Source organism: Trachurus japonicus, chromosome 11 (genome assembly GCF_045865225.1).
Source record: "Trachurus japonicus isolate A0001 chromosome 11, Traja_1.0".
Lineage (NCBI taxonomy): Eukaryota > Metazoa > Chordata > Actinopteri > Carangiformes > Carangidae > Trachurus > Trachurus japonicus.
The window spans coordinates 8,820,833-8,826,742 of NC_140917.1; the positions used below are offsets into that span (position 1 = coordinate 8,820,833).

Sequence of the window (5,910 nt, forward strand, 5' to 3'; positions counted from 1 at the left end):
TACGCAGTAGAACTTCTAAATCCTTCAACTTTGCAGCTATTGATAATGTTAATTTTTTTATAATTATTAATTTAATCATTAAACAAGGTTCTATATTAATAGTTAGCACACCCTTATGAGACTGATTTTGGTACATTGGCTGTCTGGTGCCCCGAGGTGGATTTAATAAAATTAAATCCCATTAATAATTTTTATAGTAATTATTAATATTTTGGTATTGATATTTTACTAACTATTTATTGTCTGATGTCAATAAAGATATGTCGGGGGTTAAAGTAGTTTTATTCCAGTGTTCCTGCAGTGACCTCCTTGTTCTGTGCATAATCGGTGCTGGTCATTGCAAAAATAAGTAGCCTGTTGCAAATATGCGCCTGGTTCTTATAAACGCTCGTGCTCCAAGTTGATTTACTAGTTTCACTAGTTTTATTTTGATTCCGTTTACATTTATGACTAACCGTCATATTACTAAAGTTAACTTCTGTGTCCATTGCGGCCGTGGCCTGTCTGTCAGAGCCGCGGAGCACGGTGCTGCTGTGTTGTTTGGACGCTTTCAATCCCAGAGTGCATCGGTGCATACCCACAATGCATTGCGGGATGTCCAAGATGGCGGTATTTGCGTAACGGGTTATGGGACCACAAGAGGGCGCTTTAAGTATGGTCAATGGGAAAAGTGTAGTCATGCGTGCGTTGCATGCTGGGAACAAGACGAGCCAGAATTGATCTGATATGGATGCTGTTGTGAGAAATCGCTAAGCGAAGTTGCCGCTGTTTTTGTGCAAAAGTATTTTTATTTTTACAGTTACGACTCTGTATCATTATTTTTGAGTTTTCCAAGAGTGCCCGCACGACTGTAACCCGGAGGAGACGCTTTGTTTTGTGTTTCTAACCGAGGACTCCGGTGAGTTGCTGTACTGTGTTACGGTGCTATGCTAAGTTGCTAACGGCTAATGAGCCCGAGTTTTCAGTTGATTATATGTGCAGAATGTTGAACTGTGAAGTCATAAAAACCAATCGGAGTCGACTGAAAGTGTTTTAAAGATGCTGTAACGAGTCAATATGTTAAGTTTGAGTTGGGAAAAAGTGCATTTATTTTACGAGTGTCTTAGTAATTTTCACTGCGTCATTCCGACGCCATGTTCAATGTTAGTGAGTGGAAACGAGCTCGGTGTGTGCTGAAACGTTACTTGATATGTACACACAGACGTTCGCTGATTTTTCGTAGTTTAATTAATATGTTTAAATTCCTTTTTGAAACTGTGAAATATGCAATTTGTAAATGTAAACGAGAAACATGATTGGAAGAAGATCAAAGTTTATTTTTGTAACATGATTAATATAGTACTGTTAAAAAAACACATATTAATGGTGACCTGAGGTTTTTTTTATGTCTCATAATGCAGTCACTTAATTCTTTGTGGTCAGTATTAGTTACATTTGATTTAAAGAGAGAAATAGATATAAATCTGTACAGATATTAATGACTGCTAGTTAACTTTTATGTTCTACTATGCAGATTGTTTTTTTTTTATATGCCGAATTGCTGAATCTACATCGAGTGTCGAGTGACCAGGGGTTTCTGTCTGAGAGAGGCGGGAACAGAGAGTAGGCAGATTCCTTCATCTTCATCGTCGTCGTGGAGAATCGTCACCTGGAGGAAATATCCAACCAGCGCGCAGTAACATACATACACAAACACATACTACCCGGGTAGACCACATATACACTGAATAGACTTTGACTTTGACAAATATGGATTCCAACTAAACTTTTGACTGGACACATTGAACTTTGATATCTGAACAGCTAAGAGCTGAAGGGACAATTTCTTTTATTTTTGTTTATTATTTTTGTTTGTTATTTTTCATACCTTTGGGGATTTTCATCTCAACATGTTTCAACTTGAATTTTCATGCTTGAATAAACATGCTTGTGTTTACTACTAATCTTCCCTCGCTCCTTGAGACGAATTAGAAAGAAGTTTATCTTTAGTGGTCTAAGCAAATCACAGAGCGTTACATTGGTATAACCCCAACATAAATGGTGCTTCCGTTGTGAGGCATCTAATAATTCTTAACACCTTTTCTTATAAGTTGTGTTAGAGCACAACATAAATGGTGCTTCCGTTGTGAGGCATCTCATAAATCTTAATAACTTATCCCATAAGTTGTGCTAGAGCACAACAATCTTCAGCCTGGACTCCACTGATGCTCAGAGTGAAGTCAGAGTTTGATCCACTGCCTGTAAAACGACCTGGAATCCCTGATCTTCGAGAGGAAGCAGAGTCAATGAGGAGTTTAGGTTTTTCTCCATCTCTCTGTTGGTACCAGTGTAAACGGTGGTAGCTGCTGTAAACATAAACATTCTGACTGGTTCTACAGTTGATGGTGACTGAGCCTCCTACAGCAGAGCTCACTGCTCCAGACTGAGTCACTGTGACCTGACCTCTGGACTCTGAGGACACAGAGACAGAAAGATAAAACAGAGTCATGGTTTTGTGGGCTTCATTTCAGAGGGACAGATGTTGATAGAGGAGTTGGATTCTCTGGACTTTACCTGTGAAGCAGCAGCAGAGGAGAGTCCAGATGAGGACGGAGACCAAAGTCATGTTTTTGATGAGGAGGATTTCTGTGTCTTGTGTTGTCATGAAGGACAGCTGTCAGTCATCCAGTCTTCAACTCTCAGGACTATAAACTCTCCCGGAGCACTGGAGCATGGTGCTGCTGATGCAAAGTGGCTCTCTATGGAAATGCTCTGACTGACTCCAACAGGGACTGGGATCAATCTGATCATGTTTATTATCAGTAGATCAATCTATTGATTAGGGTATTGATTGAAAAGCTGACACTGAATGTGTTTTTGTGAATTTTCATTCAGATCTACCAATAAATTTATTATAAAACCAAATTTTGTCTGTTTGTATCTAATGCTAGAAAGACCACCGTTTGTTGGAAATATATTGAAAAATATAAATATCTAATAATAATTATAATTTAGAGAAATATTATCAATTGTTAGGTTTCATCATTTTGAAAAACAGGAAGTGATTTATTAGAGTTTGTTGTTGTCAGAGTCAAAGAGCCGTGTCTCTGTACAGTGAGAGGTTTTTGTACGACGGCGCAGTCACTTTGTATCACTGTGGTACACGTTCGGTGGAGGAACCAGACTGGAGTTTGGAAGTAAGTTCAATTTTTCATGTGTTTTATCCAATCACTCTTGGGTTTTTTTTATCTAGAATCCAAATATGTTATTTTATGTCTTCCTTTAAACTTTTTTTTTTACTGAAATTTTCTGTCGACATCAGAAACTAGAGTTTTGTCTTTAAAGTGTAAATTATAAATGAGCACATTATCAGTGTTTTGGTCCATAATAGAAATCATGTCATCAGATGTTTGGACGACAGAAACTTGAGGACTTGTAGTTGTAGTTGAGTCAGACAGAGTCAGAGCCGTGTCTCTCTACACTGAGAGGTTTTTGTACGACCACTCAGTCACTTTGTATCACTGTGGTGGACTTTTGGTGGAGGAACCAGACTGGATGTTGGAAGTAAGTTTCTCATCAAATCTTCAATATTGTCTCATCAGTTCAGCTTCTAATTTCTGTCAGTGAATATTTGTAGCAGATAGATTTTACAGTAATCTGGATCAGCCCAGTGGAAATGTATGTTTGATTCTTCATTTCTCCTGTTTAACACATGAAGCTGAGCTCAGAGCAGCTTCACTCGACATTTCTTTTCACATGTTCCACTTCATCAGTGAAATGTGAACAATTTGAAGAGCAGGAAACATTCAAGAACAAAAATCCTACTGTAAAAACACGTTTTGTTACATTTAGTCTTTACATTTGAAACAGTTTGGAGGTTGATTTGAAATGATTGTGAACAGTGAGACTGAAGTTTTCTGAGGCTGTTGGTTTCTTCTGGATTTAAGATGTCTGATGTTTAAATGTGGTCGTCACTTATTTGTGACTCATAATGTCCTTTAACAGTAGATCTGATTAACTGTGGTGATGTTGATAGTAAATGTGTTGGATTATGAATGGACCATGACTTTGTAGAAAATTATGTTTTAAATTTATTATATTTTAAAACCTGTATTTATTTTTGTAATATAAAGTGCAGTAAAATTCAGTTTAAATGTAAAATCAGCTTCTTCAGTTTCCAGTGTACTTTGATACATTTCACTCATATGAGGACTCTTTCTGTGCTGATGTGCATGAGAGGTTTTTAAAGGGAAGTGAAACAATGTGTGAGTGAGTGAGTGACTGGTGGAGCAGAAAAACATCTGACAGAAACTCCTTCAAGGACAAAAGCAGCTCTCACACAGTAAAGGTGTCCAAGTGGCTGCTGTTGGATTGACACGTTGTGCTCTGTGTCTCCTATAGGTGATACCCGCCCCACCCTGACGGTGCTGCCCCCCTCCAGTGAGGAGCTGCAGCAGCAGGGGAAGGCCACGCTCATGTGCCTGGCCAACAAGGGCTTCCCCTCAGACTGGAGTCTGGTCTGGAAGGTGGACGGCAGCAGCAGCAGCAGCTGGGAGGAGAGCAGGAGCCCCGGGGTGCTGGGGAAGGACGGCCTCTACAGCTGGAGCAGCACCCTGAGGCTCCCTGCAGACCAGTGGAGGAAGCTGGGCTCTGTGACCTGTGAGGCCACCCAGGGCTCCCAGTCTCCGCTCTCAGAGACTCTGAGGAGAGACCAGTGTCCCCAGTCCTGAGCTGACTCACTGGGACTCTCATACTGGTTTTACTCTGCTCCTGCTCTCTCTCTTTGATTTCACGAGTTTCATTAACAATATTTACCAGCTTCTCTCAGTGTTCCAATGTTGTTTCTGTTTTTACACATAATAAAAATCTGATCATCACATCATTTGTTTTCATGTGTTTTCATTTGACGTGTCTATGACGACTTATTGTTTCTGTGTGATGAGTTCAGGGAGAAAGTCTAGAATGATGAAAAAAAAGTTGTCCACACAAACTGTAAGTTCATCCTGCAGTGTGTATAAACTTAGTAAGATCTTATCATTATTGATTAATTGATCAGTATCAATATAATGCTTTCAAGTGTTTCCTCTATTGTTGCTATTCTCAATCACAGATATTTACACATGCATCATCTGATGAGCTGAAAAACAAAGACACATAAATAAACTGAGAAAAGTAATTAGAAAACTGAAAAATTCACATTGAAACACAAAGCAGAGCATGGCTAATATGTCTAACAGTCAAATAACAAGTAATTATTTTATGTGAATATATGAATAAATCTAGTTGTATGTCAGTAAAATTTCACAACTAATTTAATCAAAAAATGAGTTTATGTTCATGAAATACAATTGTGAGAAAAATCAATATTCTTTCTTTCAGTGTTCATGTCATCAAACTTCACTTGAGGTTTTTGTTCATATAGAGCAGATTGTTTCAAACTCTTTTTATATCAGTCTAGTAACAGTGAATCATATTTGTGTCAAGTATTTAGTGTTAAATGTTCATAATGGATCATTATTAACTATGATTTAGTTCAACTTGTATTGTTTTAGTTTCAGTGCAGCTGTTGAGTCAGATCAGTTCCTCTGCAGCTGAGGGAGGTTTTTGTACGACGCTTTTTCACTGTGTGAACGGACTGCTGTGACTCTGCTGACAGTAATAAACTCCTGAGTCTTCATCCTGAACTCCACTGATGGTCAGAGTGAAGTCAGTAACACTAGATGCCTGTCCAGTAAAACGATCTGAAACTCCAGACTGTCGACCATTAGCTCTATAAATCAGGAGTTTAGGAGCTTCCCCAGGTTTCTGAAGGTACCAGTTCAGCCACTTCTTTTCACTATGCTCAACACTTTCACTGGCTTGACATCTCATAGAAACAGTCTGACCAGGAACAACAGCTTGAGATCCAGGAGTCTGAGTCAGGATGATTTC

The 5,910-nt window shown here is 38.8% G+C and overlaps 1 pseudogene across 1 annotated transcript; it reads left to right on the top strand.

Moving 5' to 3' along the window:
- Window positions 1-594: 594 nt before the first annotated feature.
- LOC146978164 (Ig kappa-b4 chain C region pseudogene) lies at window positions 595-4,764 on the top strand (annotated as a pseudogene). The gene is made up of 3 exons (XR_015037002.1): window positions 595-617; window positions 3,121-3,176; window positions 4,381-4,764. The product of XR_015037002.1 is annotated as an Ig kappa-b4 chain C region pseudogene (transcript).
- Window positions 4,765-5,910: the final 1,146 nt, after the last annotated feature.